At 43.9% G+C, this 20,600-nt stretch overlaps 1 long non-coding RNA gene across 2 annotated transcripts in view; it reads right to left on the bottom strand.

Annotated features, from left to right (window-relative positions):
* Window positions 1–300: 300 nt before the first annotated feature.
* The window catches only part of LOC104855389, a 21,843-nt gene continuing 1,543 nt past the window's right edge, over window positions 301–20,600 (bottom strand). Inside the window, exons 1-3 of one of the 2 annotated variants that reach the window (XR_778397.2) lie at window positions 20,352–20,594; window positions 19,994–20,123; window positions 301–1,977 (exon numbers count right to left, since the gene is read on the bottom strand). This is a non-coding gene — a long non-coding RNA (uncharacterized LOC104855389). Of the gene's footprint in view, window positions 1,978–19,993; window positions 20,124–20,351; window positions 20,595–20,600 lie in introns of those variants that run through there. The other variant, XR_778398.3, reaches the window with a different exon arrangement.

Genomic DNA, 20,600 nt, shown 5'->3' with positions numbered 1-20,600 from the left:
GAGGAGGGTAGGTTAGTTACTGTGAGGGTAGGCTGTGATAAAGCATCTGCCCACTTTGTCCCTTCTGCTCTTTCACTTTCTTCCATAAACTGTGCCACCACAAGGCCCTCACCAAAGCTTAGCAGAAGCTGGAACTATGCTGTTGGACTTCTAGAATCGTGAGCCTAAATAAACCCTCTTTCTTTATAAATTTCAAAGTCTTGGGTATTCTGTTATAGCAACAGAACATGGACCAAGACAGCGCCTTCCTTCCTTCTTTTACTCCTTTTTTTTTTTTTTTTCTTTTTTTGGTACCAGGGATTGAACTTGGGACGTTGTGCTTGTGAAGCAGGCAGTGGTACCACTGAGCTAAATCCCCAGCCCGCTCCTTCCTTCTTTTAGGCAACACACTTTTTCTTCCTCACCTCCATTTCTTCAGTTGGATGGCAGTCTTGTCTCCTGACTTATGGGCTGTTTCCGATTGGGTGGGTAAGCCTGCCATACTCTAGGATGAGAAATTACAAGCGCCTCTGACACTCAAAGCCCACTTCTTCATAATCAACTTTATTGGAAATAAAATGTTTTCGGCTCCACCTACTTGAGTGTACACCTCATTTTGAGTTCCATCAGGAAGCAGGGTGAGCCGTCTATTAGGCTTTCCCTAAACCCCAACAGTCTCAGTCGAGATACATCTGAGATGCTTGTAATCAAGTCAGAGAACTGGACCTCCCAACAAACAGAAATAACACATAATTCATTTTAAGTCTAACAACACACAGAGACAACACATAATTCATATTATAAGTCTACCGATGAAGTGATGGGATTTTAAAAGAAGTTGTGTTCTTGCAATCTGTAGCTAAAATATTTACATGGGGCCCTAGCGATACACAAGCAGAGGTTTACAGAGCACAGCCTGTTCAAACCAAACAGTGACTGTGTTTCTGACTTTGGAAACTCGTCAAGGAATCAGTGTTTACTTAGATAACTTGGGCCCCAAGTGGCTCTTGTGCAGGCTGGATCTAATCCAAGGAGAAGCCATGACTTGGGAACATTCTTCCTTCTCCCAGAACCATTGAAACACAGACCTCCCAGTTCTCCAGGGCCTCTGGAGGGAATCCGGTCCAGCCGCTGGTCATTTGTCCAATGCTCAGCCCAGACTGTGTAGACCCAGTCCTATTTTAGAATTGGCCCCTTGGCACTCCACCTGGTGAGTAACCCTGTGTTTGAAAGTCTCATTCATTTAACGCCCAAAGAGAGACTGCAGGCTCCAGGGGGAAGTGCTGGGTGTTTAATACATGCATGACTTGAATTAGACTGGAGCATTATGCAGGAGGTAAGCCAGCTGTGGGAAACAGGCCACAGAGAACCTAGAAGGCCAAGTGTGAGTGTCCAGGGAACCACAGCTGCTATTTCTACCCAAAGCAAGAATCAGGTCCAACATTCTTGAACAACAGTGAAGATGCAAGCGCAGATATCTATAATAATGCACATAAAAGGCACAGGCCATGATATACAGGTTTTCAGGAAAAGCTAGTATTAATTGTAATCCCTGATCTCTTTCAGCTAATTTGGAAAATGAGTAAGATCAGCATGTGAGTAACCTTAATAAAAACAGTCACTTCCACTACCTGATCTTTCCTCCTATTTGTAAAATACATTTTCTTAAAAAAACAAACAAACATTTTTTTGGGCTTATGTGGTTCTATTGGGACTGTCAGTGACTGTTCCTACTAGTACAGTGATGGACAGTTACCTAAGTCTGGCCAAATATGGCAGCCAATTGCTCCATGCAACATGCCTGGTCCCAGAGGTAGACCTGTTACTCAAGCAGAGTCAATTGGAATCCTCTGAGACTTGGAATCTCCCAGAAGGCTTGTCAATGCCACAGAAAGAGCATGAGCTTTGGTGCCTGAAGGTGTGGGTGGGTTCCATTTCTTCTTTGAAATTCAATGTCTTCACCTTGGCATAGAATGCAGGAAAATATACACTGCAGAACTGTGAGAATTAAATGAGATAAAAATATAAGCAAGGGCTTGGCACATAGGAAATCTCACTAAGTGGCTCAACAAAATTCATAATAAAAGGCAGTGTTCTAATGAAACTTCCTCCTCCTTCCATTCTGCCTGATCAATCTTCATTCTGCAAAGCACTTTGTAAATAACTGCGATTAGGCCTGGGGATGCAGCTCAGTGGTAGGTGAGTAGAGCGCTTGCTTAGGGTGCATGAAGCTTGGTCTCAATGCCCAGCAGTGAAGAGGGGGGAAAAGCTATAATGGAAAAACCTACCCACTTTTTTAGCAGGGAGGGGCCATCCTTAATTCTCCCTGACCTAGGAACTTCCTAGAATTGAGATAGGGTAGACAGATAGGATATATCTAGAGTTGAGTACAATCTCAGGATGGAAAAGCCATTGTGTGCTCAATCCACTGATGCCAAGTGGTTGGGAAATCTTTTGTCTAGCTAAAGTTCTAGATATCGTATTGTCTTCAGTCTAGAAGTTAGGTCAGTGCAGCCTGAAAGAGCTTGCTGCTATGATAGAAATACTTCTACCGGTGCCGTCCATGATGACAGCTGCTAGGATAATGTGGCTATCGCGTGCATGGGGTATGACCAATGAGAATAATGGAGGAACTGAATTGTCTACTTATCTACATTTATTTATTTGCAGGTCCACAGAGGGCAGTGGCTGCCATGGTGGACAGAGCAGCTCTGGTTGGAAGCGTGGAATCAGCAGACAGACACGGAAGTGGGCGAGAGTAATTCCCACCGCTTGCTTAAGCAGAAAGGACTATGATTTGGAAGCAGATGGGTCTCTAGGGTTGGAGCAGGTGCTCAAGGAAATTCATCTAACTAGTGAGCAATTTAAAAACCATGCCTGCTGGTTTGTGTACTCTATGTGCAAAGCTACAGGAGTTCTGAGAAGATTGTCTTTAAAAACCTTTTAATCTGTAAATTGCAAAAGTAATTTAACTGCATTGCAAAAAGTTTAATAACCAGAGGAGGAAAAACCCCTCCAAATCCCACCACACAGTCATCATCACATTTGTATACTACCTTTTGTGTTTTACACAGGCATGTTTATACTTCATGTGCATACTTATAAATTGTAATCTCAGTTTAGCGGTATGTTCTATAACCTACATTTTTCTTTCATCGTATTTATCATACTCTTTATATTATTTTCCATAATTGTAAAGTAGTGTGACTACACTCATTATAATACATATAATCATCTTGTTTTTGTCTTTTGCTTGGTGCTGAGATAGACCCCAGAACCTTGAGCATGCTAAACACACGATCTACCACTGAGCTAGCCCTGCAGGTCCCTATCCTTGTTTGTAGGCTGTTTCCATTTTTCTTCAGAGTTATGCTGAGATGGGTATCCTACACGTATTTTTCTGTGGCAGAAGATCCATACGCTAGCTTGTTTGCTTTTCTCTTTTTCTTTTCTCCTTTCTTCCTCCTGCTTCCTCGTCCTCCTTCTAGTTCTTCCTTTTCCTCTTCCTCCTCCTCCCTGCTACCCCACACATCATTCTCTTCCCTCTCCTCATCCTGCTGTGGTGCCAGGGACAGAACCCAGGGCCTTGTGCATGTTAAAAGAAGTGCTCTAGATCAGAGCACTAGCTCTGAAGGCAGACAGACCTGAGTTTAAATGTCAGGCCTTCACCACTTAGGAATTACTTATGTGACTTACCCCAAGATCTTTCATGTCCCGAGCCTAGACTTTTCCATTGATAAAATGGGAATGATAACATCTGCCTTTCCAGGTTGTTGCCAGGATTGGACATTGTAAATTGCCTCTTATACTGCCTTTACCAGGGAGAAACTTAAAACTACAACTAACTCCATTATGGTTTTGAATATATATTTTTTAAGAAATTTAATTATTGGTAGTCTTGATTGCTCTGGAGACTTCTCAATTCTGAGAAATTTTTTGATTTATGTTAATGAGCTTATGGTTCAGCCCATCTGGTTGGATCAGAATCCCTGGGAAACTGAACACTGGCAGGCTGAGGTCCCTGTGGCATCACAGAAGTGGAGTCTGTGGGGAAACTTGAGGTGGGGGGGGCTGCCAGAAGCTGCAGGATGGGCAGGGAAGGTGGGTGTGAGAAGCATCGTTCATTACTAATCAGGTTAACAACTCCCCTCAGATTTACCTCTCCCCATAGCCCACGGGAATGGCTGGAGAGACTGAACCCAGGGATGCGAGGGAGGGCGAGAGGGGAATGGTGCTTGTAAGATGTCTTCTTCCTCTAGTGCTAGTAGCCATGGGCAGTGGATTTGGGTCCTGTAGAATTGGGCTCCTGTTGGAGATTCTAGTTCTTCCTGATCTGCCAGAGGCAAATTACTTTCCCCTACTTTCCTTGCCAGTTAAGTAAATAGCCATGCTAATAATGTCCACACAGAATTAAAAAGTTCAAATAAGAGACCATAGTGTTCACACCCAGGCAAGGAGCATCTACCATGTGTCAGGTCCCTATTGGGTGATTCACAGGCATTACCTTATCCAATCACCTCAGCAATCCCCAAAGATAGGTGTCACAATTCCCATTTCTCAAGGAGGGAATCGGGGCTCTGAGAGGTGAAGGTGCAGGCTCATCTCAGTGCCCCTGTCAAGCTTTGCAAACTGTGAAGCCCTGGACAGTTGTTATTTGTTTTTGTTTTTGTACCAGGGATCAAACTCGGGACCTTGTGGAACCACTGAGCTAAATCCCTGACCCGAGTCGTCGTTTGTCATTTTGACTCCCAGGACGTCCCCACTCATTCCGTGGTGATTTCTTCAAGCGAGTTCTAGAAGACTGCAGAATTTTTTTAACAAGTTGATTTAACATTTTTTTTTTTTTTTTTTTTTTTTTTTTTTTTTTTTTTGTACCAGGGGTCGAACTCGGGTCCCTGCACTTGCAAGGCCGGCGGTGGAACCACTGAGCTAAATCCCCAGTTTTGTGATCTAAATGTTTGTATCTCCCTAAAAGTCATATGTTAAAGGTGAAGGCATATTAGAAGGTGGGGATTTGGAGAAATGATTAGGTCATAGAAGAGAAGCCCTCATGCTTGGGACTCTTATCTTTATACAGTACAGCACAGAGCAAGGTCCTTTTTCCATTCTGTGAGGGCATAGCCAGAAGGGCTATCCATAAACCAGGCGTAGGGTTCACACGGGTCATCAAATCTGCTAGGGCCTTAATCTGTGCGAAGTAAGTTTCTGTTGTGTGCCACCCAGTTTAGGGCATGTTGTTAAACATGAAAAGACTTGTCTGCTGCAGGATGTTTCTAGGTGCTGAGATTTGTCAGTGAACACTGAGGAAAAAGTATTCTCAAAGAGGATATATTTTTGCATGGGAAAACTGACAGAAAGTAAAGAAAACCCTGTGATGATTGGTGCAGGGAATATAACTAAAACAGGGGAAAGAGGATGTGAGATCTGATGTCCACATCTAAGAGGAGGCTCAGTAAAACAGAAGAGAAATGTGTGCTCAGTACTCAGACATGACATCTACAACAATGTAATCTCTGTCAAGAATGTAAGATCCTGGGACCTTGTTCATCCTGTAACTCGAGCTCCTGGCAGAAGGTCTGTTCCAAGTTGATGAAAGAAGGAACCCATAGCCTCTGTCTCAGATCTGCTGGAGAAATGTCCCTTTCGGGATAGGCAAGAGGTTTTGGACTGACATGGGGAACTGTCTATCTGCCAGACGCTGTGCAGGCTTCCATGGCAGCAGTTCAATCCTCCCCCTAGATGATCTTTATTAGAGACAACAGCAGCACTTAAAAATTAGCAGTCTAGAAGACAAAGGAGCAAAGAGAAGACAGGAAGAGCAAGGGGTTAAGTGTGAAGAGGAAGCGATTCAGGGTCAGTAAAGAACTCAGCAAGTACGTTGCCCAACATTTTTTCTTGGTGCAAAAAATAACTAGCTTTGCTTTTTTGCACTGAGGCTCGCTGAGTCAGAGGTTCAAAGAGAACAGCATGAGGACAAGAGTGGCAAATGTCATCTGCAGCAGATGGTGCAGTGGTTTTGAAGATGCTTTTGTCCACCTCCCCTGGCCTGGGAATCAAGGTCAGGGGCAGGCAACCAAGCTCAGTTCCCTGGAGTCCTAATCCCAGCCTCTGGACCAGGCCAAGCCTTCCTGGGAACATCTCCCTCTATTCCACCCTTGGATTCCACGCCAGGCTCATTCAAGTCTCAGAAGCCAAGGGTGTGAAAAGAAGAATCTTAGCATCTGTTATCCACCATTACTTCTATACTTTTGGCTGTACTTTCTCCTCAACCCTGAAAATGCTGGGTCGGTGTCTCTTTTAGCAAAAAAGACTGATTTGCCAGGCCTTTGTTCAACCTCACAAAAGAAAGGGAGGATGATTATTAAAAGAACAGATTTTGCATTCCATATTTACCCCAGATGACATTGCCTTGGTCCCTAAAATAACTCCAGATCGCCTGGGTGGAACTTGCTTGTTCTTTTTTCATCTTGCTATTTTGCAACTGTTTGTGGAGACCATCGCCATAGTGATATTATCAGAGCAGGTCAGAAAGAGACTCCAAACCCTTGGCTATTACTGGCTTTTCCTTTGTACCTTGGAACATGACTTTTTCACCCCAAACCATTGCTTTCAATTCCTATAAGCACTTAAGTATTTAGCTCCAAAGCAGCCAGCATCCTTTTTCAATGGATTCCCAGCAGTTAAACCACAGAGGTGGTCCATACTGGGAAGATGGTTGGATATGCTTGGGTTGGCTTTCCAAATCGGATTTACCAGAAATCCCCTTTCCTCAGATAAAACTTGGGTGAAAGTTGCAGGGTGTCGAAAGAGGGACTAAATAAACTAAGGATCTAAAGGACCTTCAGTGTCTAGTCCAATAAACATGGCAATAAAATTCAACAAATAAACACAGCTGGCGTGGGGTAAGGCTTATCTTCATGATTATTTTTTTCATAATCATCTTCTTGTCCAAAAGCCTTTTTTTTTATACCATTCTCATATACTGCTTATAGGGTTGTGAATTTGTACAACTTTGTAATAGAAAATTTGGCAACAGATGGCAAAAACTTTGACAATGTGTTCTTCCTGTGATACTAAATTCTACTTGTGGGTCCTAAGTAAACAGGTAAGAAGATAAGCAGAAGGATATATACAGTGATGCTTATTGCTAATAATAGTGAAAATTGGAAATAACCTCACTATAAAACACTAGGGATTTTTTTTCAATCGTGATTCCTCTATACAATGGATACTAAGCCCCTCTTAAAAATTCGGTCTCCCAAGCACTCAGGAGGCTAAGGCAGGTGAACAGCCATGTGTTCCAGGATAGTCTGGGTTACATAGTGAGTTCAAGGCCTGCCTAGGTAGATAGCAAGAACCTGTCCCCCCCAAAAAAAATGTGTCATGGAAATCCTTAATAATGTGTAAAATATTCATGATGAATTAGCAGATAAGAAAAACGCAGGTTATGAAAATTGCTTATCTTTGTAAATCAAATGAGATGTGATTAAAAATTATGGTGAATGTTTACATTTTTAAAATTTTCAAAATAAAAGACATAGTGTGCCACAGATTTAGCTCAGTGGTGCTGCTGCCTACCTTGAAAGCGCAAGGTCCTAAATTCAATCCCCAGTACAAAAAAAAAAAAAAAGAAGTCTCTTTTGACCCAGCCATCCCTTTGCTGGGTATCTTCCCTAAAGAATTAAAAGAATCCTACCACAGCAATATATGCTCACCCATGTTTATAGTGGCACAGTTTGCAATAGCTAAAACTTAGAAACAGCCCAGTTGCCCATCCACTGGAGACTGGATAAAGATGTGTCTTTTTTTTTATAAAATGGAACACTACTCAGCCATAAAGAACGAGAAGCTAGAGAGATTTATAGCTAAAGTGCATGCACATTGAGGCCATACTCAAGTGAAATTAATAAGTTACACATGTATAAATACCAAATAGTTTCTCTGGTGTGAAAGTGTAAATAAGGATTAAAATGTATAACTGATATTGTGTAACAGGAAGAAAAGTGTAAAAGAGTAGAGGAAGTAGCAGGGGTAGGGGAAAGGGAAAAAGGGTAAAGAAAAAATTTGTGAAAAGGAAAAACATGGAAACAATGTCTTTGTAAACAAGGCAGAGTGGAGGGGCTGAAGGGAGGGCTGGGGAATGGGGAAAAATAAGAACCTGATAAAGTCATGTAAAGGTACAAGATTCCAATGAAGAATGTAGCTGTGTTGTATACCAAAGATGTACCGATAAATTTAATAAAGATAAAAAGATACACTGTTATTAATGCCCCTCAAAATATGACCCCTCACTTCAAACACACTTAATTCCATTGCACTTGTCACTTTCTGAGGCAGTTCTGGAAGTCCTATTATGTGAGTGTCTTTAGTTGCAGTGTCATTGCTACCTCTGTCTTGAATTGATTCAAAATGTTTACCCTTCCTGGGTTCCATCCCTGGTGCCAAAAAAAAAAAAAAAAGAAAAAAAAAGTTTCCCTTTCCCGGTCATTTTGACATTGGGAAGGAGCCAGAAGTCCCATGGTGCCATCCCGTGAAGCAGATGGAGAAGAACACAATACGTGATGTTTTTTTGAGCCCGCCTCTCTGTGGGGTGGCACTCTGCAGCAGCATTCACTGTATTTTTTATTATACCTTGTAAAAACACAGAAGACTTCTAGAACTGCTTCAGTGAGGCAGGGACGATGAGATAGGCAAGTTTAAAGCAAGAAGTATTCGTTAGGAGATTAATGGCAATGTGCCTTCTGCTGTAACACATTTTAAAAATTAAATACAGGAGCCGGGCATGGCGGTGCATGCCTGTAATCCCAGCACTCGGGAGGCTGAGGCAGGAGGATCGCCGTGAGTTCGAGACCAGCCTGGGCTACATAGTGAATTCCAGGTCAGTCTCAACTACATGGTGAGACCCTGTCTCAATCCCCCCCAAAATAATAATAAAATAAATAAATAAATAAAAATTAAATACACACCATAAGGTTTGATCAGCCCTAGTTATGTGACTAGAAGAAAAATGAGATGTTTAGATTCTAAAAAAATTATTGTTTCCTTGGTATTTGCTTCTGTCTATCTATCTGTCATCTATTTTTTCTTTTGCGGTGCTGACCACTGAACAGAGGGCCTTGAGAATGCTACATAAGTGTTCTACTACTGAACACTAGTCCCTTTCTCTAACTTTTTTATAATGAGCATGTATTTCTGTAATCAGATACTTAAAATGTTGTTTTAAATTTTTATGTATTTATTGGAGATAGGATCTTGTTATGTAGTTCAGTCTGGCCTTGAACTCACTATGTAGCCTAGTCTGGCCTAGAACTCATGACAGTCCTCTTGCTTCTGCCTCCCAAGTGCTAGGATTACAGACCTGCGCCACCATGCCTGGGGGGTTAAAGGCGAATTTTTAAAAGAACAGTAATTTTCTTTAAAATTATCTCTCTGAAGGTCCTCATGTGCAGAAATAAAATCTTATTCCAAGAGTCTCTGTGCACAAAGATGAAAAGATAGAAAGTGCTCAGTGATTTCTTATTTGGTTGGAAGACAATGAATAACATGGTTTATGAGACCAACAAATATTTAGCAATCACAAGTTATCTGCCTATTTTGAGTGTAAATTCAAAGATATACAAAGTTGACATCAATAATCAGGTATAAAATACAGAGATGATATTACAAGACTGCTAATGCCTGATGAAGACTGGGGTTCCAGAAGAGTGACCAACCATAAAAATGAATAATGTATGATAGGCACTAGTTTATCTCCTATTTTATCGAACAACAATGCTAGGTATCTATCTTACCTCCCGTGAAGCTAAGCTTGATTGTATCAGCTTGTCTTGGGAGTTACCCAGGGGATGGGTGGAACACACTTCTGGGTACGTGTGGTAGGTAATGGAAGCACGAGCCCGGCTACTAGATCTGTTCATTCACCCCTTCATCAGGGACTCCGTTTCCTGCTGTGCTTTCCCAATGCCATAAGCAGCTTTGCTCTGCAGTAAGCAGTCCAGCCACATCCGTCCACCATGATATACCTGCCTTGGAACTGAATGGACCGAATGCCTTGAAACCAGAATCAGATTAGACCTCTCCTCTGGTATTGTGTCCCAGTGACGGGAAAGCTGGCTAAAACACTCTCTTTTTAGAGATGAAGAAACTCGGATACAGAAGGAGGTTCGGGTATCCGTTCCTTTGCCACTGCAGCGGGTGAGAAGATGCAGTTATTCAAGTAAGAGGAAGGAGAGCATGGAGAAGGAAGATTATCTATACATTTATGGCACGGTCCCGAAAGACTTTTCCCAGACCGATAAACACTGAAGTTGCAGGCTGGAGAAAAATGTAATAATTTTAACTACCCTCCTTTGAGTGCTGGGGAATGATGTTGACAAGAAAACAAGGATTACAGGGTGTCATTATAGTCAACTTCACTGGTTTGTGGGAAATGGTGGAATTTCTGTAGTAATATATAGCAAGATATGCCCCAGAGAAAATTATACATGACCCTAGAGTCTATCATCATTATGATCACCACTGAAGACATCTAAACACCTCTTTGTTTGCTGTTAAGATAGAGGAGTTTTTAAAAAACAAACAAACTGTGGGCTTTGGGATCAGACAGACCTCCATCCAAATTCTGGCTCTCCGCTGATGCAGCTATGTGATCTTTGTCCAAACTTCAGATACCTGCAGAACCTTCAAGCTCGTTAGACTTGTATTTGTCAAGATACTGCTGCTGGAATAAATAACCCCAACTCTCAGTAGCTTACTAAGGTGAAGAAGTATTTCTCCCACCCCAAAACAATGATTGGATGTTTTGGGTGTTTTACCATGGAAGGGGCATACAGGCTTCTCCCATCTTGAAGTCCTCCCTTAACTCCTCTGCATTCAGTTGGCTGATGAACAAAGAGAGATAAGGGACATGTATTGGCTGGGCTTGAGAACATGTCACTTCCTCCCACACTCCATTGGTCAAAACCCGATCACATGACTACAAGAGTCACAAGACCTTATGGGAAGACGGACAATAACAACGACATGCCTAGAACAAGGAAATGGAAAAAGTGACCGTGCAACTTCTTAGCACCACCATACCTGTATTAGTCACAGGTATTCAGAGTTCAGAACATGAACAATGACCAAGGTTAACGCCGGAGAGAGCTACAGTGGTAGCTGTCCAGGTGCCTGACGGAGAAATCTTTGGCGATCAGTTTTCTTAACTGGTACAGGTTTTAAATTGTGCCAGACCTTAGACCGCATACGTCTGGCAGTTTGAAGCTGTCAAGAGGCAGCGCCTATGAAATGGAGTCAATCACCATGAGAATTGCTTTGAGCCTCACTGCTGAATCACCTTGACCTCCCGTGCCCTTCACTTTTCCCCTTCACATTTTGTTCCCAGTCTGTCTGGCTCCAGATATGCTGATTCATTTTTCCCACTTATGGCCTCACTGCTGGACCAAATATTTATCCTCACTTGTCTTTGACCTCTGTTTTCCTTTTTGACCACAATCTGCAGTCATTCTGACTAAATGACCGTGACTACCTTGCCAAATAGGCTACCAGCTCTGGTCACGGGAGTTCAAATTTCAACAATGGTCCTCTTGTAGTACATATTCTATTGATTCACTTGAACAGAAAATAAGACTGATATGTGTTTAGTTGGATTGAAACATATAACTTTCTTTTAAAAAATGTAAAATCCTTTATGTGTTTTGTTTTGTTTTTCTACACTGGAGACCGAACCCAGGGCCTTCACACCGAACTACCTTCCAAATCCTTTATTTTTTTATTTTGAGACAGGCTTCCCTTAAGTTGCTAAGTTGCCCAGGCTGGGCTCAAACTTGTAATCCTCCTGCCTCAGTCTTCCAGAGTGCTGGGACAATAAGCTTGCGCCACCATACTTGGCCCTAGATGTGCTGAAGTGGTGTGTTACAAGGCTCTGAAATCCTTCTTCTTTCAAGGGCATCTTTGGAAGAGCAGAATTTTCTTATTTTATCAAATACTATTTATTGTCTTTTCCTTTTTTTTCCTCCCTTTTTAGTTAGTGCTTTTCATAACCTAAGAAATCATTGCCAACTCAATGTCATGAAGATTTTCTCCTGTTTTCTTCTAGAAATGTTACAGTTCTAGCTTTTTATGTTTAGGTCTATGCTACACTTTCAGTTACTGCTTATGTATGTGGTAAGGGCCAAGAGTCACCATTTTGTAAATGGATTTCCAGTTGTTCTGTTCAGCATTCTCCCCCATTGAATTATGATAGCATTTTGTAAAAAATTATTTGAATGTATTTACAGTGGGTCTATTTTTGGTGTCTATCCTTACACCTGTGCCCCACTGTTTTGATCTCTATAGTTCTACCATAAGTCTTGAAATTAAGTAGCAGGTCCTATAACTTCTTTTCTCTTTTTCAAGTTTGTTTGAAATATTCTTTAAATTTCCATACACATTTTAGAATCAGTTTGTCAATTTCTATAATAAAACTTGCTGGGACTTTGATTTTGATTATAAATTACTTTTGGGACAATGAACATCTTAATAGTATTGAATTTTCAATCCATAAATAGGGTACATGTATTTATTTAGATCTTTAATTTCTCTTGGCAACATTTCCTGGTTTTCAGATCACACAAGATGTGTACATCTTTCTTTCAATTAACCTCTAAATGTGTCCTTAGTGTTATTATAAATGGTATTTAAAATTATCCAATTACTCAATGCTTCTAACTTTTTAAATGACAAGATCGCTCTATGTTGTCCAGGCTGGTCCCAAACTCTTGGCCTCAAGTAACCTTCCCACCTCAGCCTCATGAGTAGTTGGGTTTATAGCTGCATATTACTGTCCTGCTTTGATCTCTTATTCCAACCTTTCACAGGACTGTTCTCTAAATACTGCCACAGTATCACTCTTAGGACAGTTCTGCATCTGGCTCAGTTCATTTGGAACATTGCAACGTCTAAGTGTGATGAGGAGTGCGTTTGGGAGGAGCTGTGGATGACCGAGGTCTGCATCCTTGGAGTCTGGTTCCCAACTTGATGGGCTTTATGCATATTGTACCGTATCTCAGACACTATGCTGATGGTGAGTGATACAGCTCCTGTCCCTGCCTCATAGGTAAGCTGATAAGGTGTACAAAGTATAGAGTTCCCATGGAAACACAGGCCTCAAGCCCAGCTCTGGGGTCCTGTCGGAAAGTGCTACCTGGAGCAGTAGGGCTGCTTATCCTGAGCCCAAGGGGAGGAGAGTCAGCCCAAGATGCGCTGTGGAGTCCAGCCCAACCCTGGCAGAAGGCTGGCTGGCCAGTGTCATGCTATGAACACAAATTCTCCCAAATACACACATACAATCCCAACAGCTGGCCCGCGTGTGAGAGGCCTTTCTATAGATCCGATCAAGACCTCCCCAATGGACAGGATACAAACACTCTGGTCCAGCAGAAGACAGCTGTGAGTTCTCCCAGGTACCCATTAGAAAAGCAAAAACAAAACAAACCCCTGAGATGATTTTGTCTAACCTCAGAGAAAAATATCCTCTGGGCTCTAAGGTCTGGGCTGTATTAAAAAGAAGTGGATTGCTAGTGGTCTGTCTACCTCCCCCTTTTTCGTACATGTTCTTTCAAGATGCTGAGGGGTGGAAAAAGTTCTAAGCTGTCTAGCCAAGGCTGCCTCAACAAACCACAGTTTTCTGTCTTCAAAGAAAATCAGCACTTTTTTGGGTCTGCATTCAGTCCTACTTAAGGTTCCAATCACTAGAAAGTTTTGAGACCCAAAAAACGTCTGTTTCATCCATTTGTATGAGCTTAACCAGAATGCCTGGAGTGACTGAATTTTTCTTCTTTTCTCTTTCCTTCTCAGCACCTCTTTCTCCTTCTTTGAGTACCCTGATATACCCCATTATCAAGGAGACAGTGTTTTATTATTGAGCCCTCACGTCTGTCAGCCACAGGATTGGGCTCATGACGGAGGCCACGCCACTGGTAGCAGAAGCCAGGAACATGGGTGAGTGAGACTATCGAAGGAGACAGAACAAAGTGACAGATGAGAAAACCTGCTCCCAATCCCTGGGAGCTCTGCCCCTGAGTGGCTGTGTAGAAGGGGATATGTCTGCAGAGAGCCGAGAGGAGGAGTCACCCTCCTCAGAGGAGAGTCTCGCCTCGGGCGAGTTGAAGACCCGGAGAGTCCTGTGACATCATGGAAGCCATGGAACAAAATGCTTTGAGGGGGAGGAAGCAGCTAACAGTGTCACGTGCTATTCTGGAGTCACAGGAGATGAGAATGAACAAGGTCTATGTGATCTCTGCTGGGAGGTTAGGGGGGCCTTAGAGCTATTTCCGTGGGAGAGTGAGGGGAGAGAATGGGAGGTAGAAAGTGGAAGAAAACAGACAACTCTCCAGCTGTGCAAGAGAGGAGAGGGGGTGTCAGCGGAAGAGGTGTGAGAGTCAAGTAAGTTTTTCTTAAAAAAGCGAAGGCTGATGGTGTAGCTCAGTGGTAGGGCAGTTGCCTAGCACCCATGAGGCCCTGGGTTTCATCTCCGGCATCAGAAAGACACACACGAAGACACAGGGATGTTTAAAACCAGAGTAATCATCTAGCTGAGAGTAGCTGACTTTGAGGAGAGACCAGATAATCAAAGTGCAAGGTTCCTAGAGAATAGAATTCCCCCAAAGATCATCATTTACAGTATTTTCCAAACTTACTTGATGGACAATTCCCCTTGGGGCAGTTTATTCTGACTAGTGTTTTCCAGAAAGCCTTGGGACCCAAATTATGAGAAAGGCCTATCCCCAAGCAATTGGTATGGCCAAAGCCAAACGCTGGCTTCAGCCAGTCTGGATCCTTTCCTCTGGCTTGGAGGTGGGAGGATAAACTAAATGTCTGAAAAGTGAGAAAGGATTAAGTTGTAGAAAAAAGGAGGGTGTGCATACCTTGCAGATACCCCAGAAGTGACCCCTCAGCCAGCCTAATGACGGGGAAGACAAGATCGCCATAGGGTGTTTCTCCCCCACTGCTGGAATCTGGCGTATTCCAGAGTTCTCCCATAGCACCAGAGCAACAGCAAAGCACCTAAAACCACTTTAGTAACCTGGGAAGACCCCCCCCCTCAGCTCAGGAAGCAGGCCCCTGCTTGTTAATTGGAGGTGATTGAGGAGTTGAGCAATCCCGGCCTCCTGAGATAATTGTGCATTTATTAACCAACAGTTCCAGCTGCAGGGACTTAATTGAGGAAGAAATTATAGAAACCATGTTGGCCAGCCTTGGGTAATGTCTGCTTTCGCGTGGCCTATGTCAGCAGAAGCATTATCTGTATATAGTGGAAGATGGTTCCTCTGAGGCCCTCAAGGCCTTGAGTGATGCTATTATAGGGCTCAGGGTTCCTTCCCACCAGCCACAGAAGGTACTTAAGGACATCTGCCATGTGTAGGTTGCCATCCAATATGTGCCGGGAAGCATAGGAGCATTAGTCCTTTTTTATGGTACCAGGGATCGAACTCAGGACCTTGCACTTGTGAGGCAAGTGGCGGCACTACTGAGCTAAATCCCCGGCCCAGCAGCAGCACGACCACCACTTTTTGCAGCTACTACTTCAATTTGGTGGTTCTAAAACCACTCGAATTAGAAAGACCAAAGGTGAGGGTAGATCCATCCACCTGTGTGATCATCTTACGCAAATCATTTAGTCTACACCTCCATTTCTTCTGTAAAACAGTATTAATAAAAGTTCCTAGCTCAGAGGATTGTTGCAGGAGTCAATGAGATAATATAGGAAAAATGTTTAGCACATAATAAGCTCATCAGAAAGTAACCATCATTTCACTCTCTGTACTTGGTCTGTCTTCGCACACTAATCCTATCATGCTGATGCTGTCAGCTTCATTCACATATCTTTATGGAACACCTATGTCATAGCTACTGAAGATGCATAGTGAGTGACCAAAAGAGGACTTAGGTACAAGAGAAGGGTCCCGGAACTAAGCCTTCAGAAAAGGAAGAGGAGCCATCCAATGTATCTGGAGGAAACACAAAGACCAGGAGAGGATCATCTTAGGAAAGCTGTTTGGTGCTGCAAGGGAGAGTGAGCAGTCATAGCAGCTATCAGAGGTCAGGGCCGGGGGTTTGGCTCAGTGGTTCTGCCACCTGCCTCGTAAGCACAAGTGCCCAAGTTCGATCCCCGGTACCAAAAAACAGAGGTTAGGGGTAAACTGAGGCCTCACGGGACCATGGGCTTCTGCAACACAGAATTCCCAGATCAGTCTGAGAAAAGTTTATGGGCAGACAGAGGTGGAAGCCTGACCCCCTCAGGGAGAAACTGGAGTCCCTGTGGAACCAGTCCCTGGAGAGAACCCATAGGGTTTTGATGTGAAGGGGAGTAGAGAGGTGGGGGCGGGTAGGTAGCTGGAAATGTGGGATCAAGCAGTTTTGGGTTGTTGGTATTACAACTTTTATGATGCCAGATACTGGGGCGCGTTGTGAAGCAGATGAGAATTGATCCAGTATTGAGGAAGAAACTGACGACTAAGGAAAGAACCTGGACTTCAGGTGAAGGGCCTGACCCTCAACGCGACCCTCACGGAACAGTGGGGAAAGCAAGCAAATGCAGGGAAGGTGCAGAGAAGCTGGGACTTGAGAGCTCCTGTCTGGTTGGTTCCATCATTTTTGTTAACTGTGAGGCAAGGTTATCTGCTTAAAGCAAAGGATGAGAAGAGGACAATGCGAGCCTGAGGAAGAAGGCTAAAAAACCCTCGTCTTAGAATGTGGGAGTTGACTGTAAAAGAAAAATACACTCGGTGTGGGGGTGCATGCCTGTAATCTCAGTACTTTTTGGAGAGGGAGGAAGAGGGGACAGAGAGGGAGGGAGAAAGAGAGAAAGAAAAAAAGGATTTCTAGGCCGGTGTGAAGACTTGTTTGAAACCTGTGGACATCAACTTTAAGCCAAAGCAGTCTCTCAACTTCCCAAACATTCAGAGTTTTGATGAAGCAGAGTGGGAGAGTAGCTGGGCTTCAGGAGGGTTGGACAAGTTAGCTGAAGGGAGGAAGAGGGGACAGAGAGGGAGGGAGAAAGAGAGAAAGAAAAAAAGGATTTCTAGGCCGGTGTGAAGACTTGTTTGAAACCTGTGGACATCAACTTTAAGCCAAAGCAGTCTCTCAACTTCCCAAACATTCAGAGTTTTGATGAAGCAGAGTGGGAGAGTAGCTGGGCTTCAGGAGGGTTGGACAAGTTAGCTGAAGAGGGAGGGGGTTTATGGGGGTTCGCAAGGAAGGACACATAACAATCATTACTAAGTCGAGGACTTACTGATGGGTACTAAGTGAGCCCAAGAGAAAAGATAATGTGACAATCAGGCAGGGTCAAAGGTTTACAGGACCGGAAGAAGCTGAATACTTGTGTGCTGAGACTCCTGGGGAGGTTCAGATCAGTTCTGAGGTCTCTGGAATCTTTTTCAGGGACGGTGTGAGATTAGGGTGGAAGACAAGCCCATGAGCTCATGAGAGTATTTGAGGACAGGGTAAGGAAACTTATCTGTAGGGGAGAAATAGTGAAAAGTCAGTAAGAATTCTCATGGGTTCTGCTTACAGGTGCTAAAGTCATAAAGAAAGGTGTGTAAGGCAGGTGAAGGTCGGCTCATGGCAGCAAACAGAAGTGGTAGGTTGAATAAGATGACAGTTTTTTGTTTTGTTTTTTAGGAGGGGATGGGAAATGGTACTGCAAATATTTATGGTCCCTGCCTACCTGCTGGCAGGGGCATGCTCATGGCAACAGCTGATGGACTTAAGGTGGGATTTGATCTACAGGCAGCCAATCTGTGGACAGAACAATGATCTAGCTGGTGAACTGTTGTCAACAAAATTTGAAATGGGCCAATTAAATTCAATCTTGGGAGTCTGAATTATAAAACACAAGAACCAGTTGTTAGTGAACAGAAGAAGCTGCTGAAAAGAATAAAAGAGGGATAAAGGTCACCGGGATGGACCCAATATAACTTAAAACATTGAGGGATCCTTATGATAGAGATGGAGTTCATGTCCTTGAATTCTGTGGTGGTTCCTGAGCCCTCTTATTATAACTGCTTTCAAAGGTTTATTTCTCCATCCTTTGTGTGTGTGTGTGTGTGTGTGTGTGTGTGTGTGTGTGTGTATGGTACTGGGGATTCAATCCAAGGCTTTTACACTGAGCTACATCCCCAACCTTTTAACTGAGGACTAGGTCTTGCTAAGTTACTCAGGCTGGGTTCAAACTTGTGACCCTTGTGCTTCAGCCTCCTGACTGCTGAGACTACAGTTGTGTACCACCATTCTCGGCCTTTCAAAGGTTTCAGAGCAGGGAAGCAATGTGATCAGACCTGGGGTTATGACCGAAGACTCTGGTCCCAGATCACCTGATCTGGGCCGATCTATTTAACCCTTTTGTGTCTCGTTTCCTTTGTGTGTAAAGTGGGAATGACAATACGGTTCCCACAGGGTCGTTCTGGGGATTCAGGGAAACTACAGATAATGCACTTTGAAAAAGGCTTCCCCTGCTTCTTATTTTCTTACTCAATTACTTCAGAGAGCTTTCCTTCATGACTATATCCTGAGGCTCCCTGGAGGTAAGCACCTTCTCCTGGTCCTCTTCTCTGGCCCTGGGCCACTCCTTCTGTCTCCTGGCTGGTTCCTCTTCATCATCTTGATCTCTTCTCTATATTCATTTCCCAGTGAGTTCGAGATGTCTTGTGCTTTTAAATAGCTTTAAATACCATTTTCTAGCTGATGGATCTCCTAAGTTTATCTCCAGCTCTGACTTCTTCCCCAACTCCAGACTTCCAGATCCAATAACTTACTTGACATCTCCATTTAAGGCTCCCATTGGCCCCTCACACGTAACTTGCCCCAAATGGACTCTTATGTTCTCTCTCCTCCCAAACTCCCTGCTCTTGCTGCAATTGCATCCAGTTCAGTAAATAGCAAATCCTTCTAGTGTTGATCAAGTGAAAAATCTTAGCACCATCCTAGACTTCTTCCTGGTTCTTACCTCCTACCACCAGCACATCAGCAAATACCTACAATACTATCACTTTTTGCCCCTTCTAACGCTATTGTATTGCTCTGATCTAAGCCACCTTCATCCCTTCGCTGCCAGGTTCCTTAATTTTTGGGGGCCTCTGTTAGAAGAGCTAGTGTCGTTATTTATTTTTGCAGTGCTAGGCCTTGTGCGTGCTAGGCAGATACACCACGACAGAGCTGAACCCTCAGCTCTATTTATTTTTTTTGATAGTTCTAGGGATCAAATCCAGGACCTAGCATATGCTAAGTACACACTCTATCACTGAGCTACAGTTGTAAAGTACTTTACAGGAAGCATCCTATCAGTGCATTATAAATAAAAGTGCCTAGACTACAGAAATAGCATTCTCAGACTCTAGTCCTGCTATAGCCTGTTCAGAACAGAGCAGGACACGGTCCTTTTAGAGCCTATGTCAGAGCTCATCACAGCTCTGTACTTCGGCTCCTGAGCTGCTTACTTAACCTAGGCTGGCCACTGGCCTCCTATCTGTCCGTGGACACACCAGGGGTCTGTTCCCTTTGAGGTCTTTGTCCTTGCTGTCCTGTGTACCTCTGTTCTCCACTTGGCCTGCTCCCCCTTCCCTTCCACTGTTTGACTGAATGTTTCTTCCCAAGTCAGGCGCTCGATGACCACCGTTAAAACATGGGTACACTTCGCTAGCTTGCCTATTGCTCCCTCACTCTGATTTTTCTCCCCATCTCTGACCACTTCAACACTCTCAGTGCTTGGTAGCTGATTTTCTCCCAGCGACTATCCAAGATCCACAGAGGGCTGGGGGTACAGCTCAGTAGTACAGCACTTGCCTAGCCTGCATGAGGCCCCATGTTCAATCCGCAGCACTCCCGGCTATAGCTCCACGCCAGCACGGACTGTTTGCCCATGGCCGTTCGCATATGGGTTCAATAAACACTGGCTGGGCACAGACTCTCTAAATCTCCTTCCCTTCCCTGAACTCCTGTAATACTGGTCTATACCATTATTTGCGGGACTTACCTGTATGCTGAATATACAGGTGAGCTCTTATTCAACTACAAGCTCAGTGGTCTAGTAGAGGGGTCAGCTCGTGGAGAGAGCTCCTCTCATTTATAGGCTACCGACACCTCATGAGTGACTCGACTGGATTCTAAAAGAGAGAGAGAGAGACAGAGAGAGGGAGAGAGAGAATATATTTCTGAGGCACTGCATAGGGCGATGCGGCAGCCTTACATTAGGCAAATGGGCTGATTCTCTGCAGCAAAGGTGAAAGTACACACAATTGCTAGTATTTATTGAGCCCACTTTTCTAAGAGCTTTACCCTTGTCATCCTCACAGCTATCCTGGTAGCGACCAAGTCGGGGATCTTTAAGTCACCTGTCATCTTTTGGTGCCTAAAATGAGGCCTGGTACTCAGCAGATACTCAACAAAAAGGGTGGCCTGAGGCTCTTGAATTCTGAAGACCAGACCCGGCTCAGGTGCAGTGACGGGCTCCAAGTCCCTCTGGAGCAAGCAGCATCGCTGGGACTCCAAATCAGGTTCCGCTCCTTGGGCGCTCTCCGAGCTGGGTTGGGCTGGGTTGGGCAGGGCCGGCCGGCGCTGGCCCGCTGTAGGCGCCAGTTCCG

The sequence above is a fragment of the Fukomys damarensis genome, unplaced genomic scaffold, assembly GCF_012274545.1.
Source record: "Fukomys damarensis isolate Sample0158 unplaced genomic scaffold, DMR_v1.0_HiC HiC_scaffold_23, whole genome shotgun sequence".
NCBI classification, from domain to species: Eukaryota; Metazoa; Chordata; class Mammalia; order Rodentia; family Bathyergidae; genus Fukomys; species Fukomys damarensis.
The sequence above is the reverse complement of the archived record's forward strand: the minus strand, read 5'-3'. Positions and strand labels throughout refer to the sequence as shown.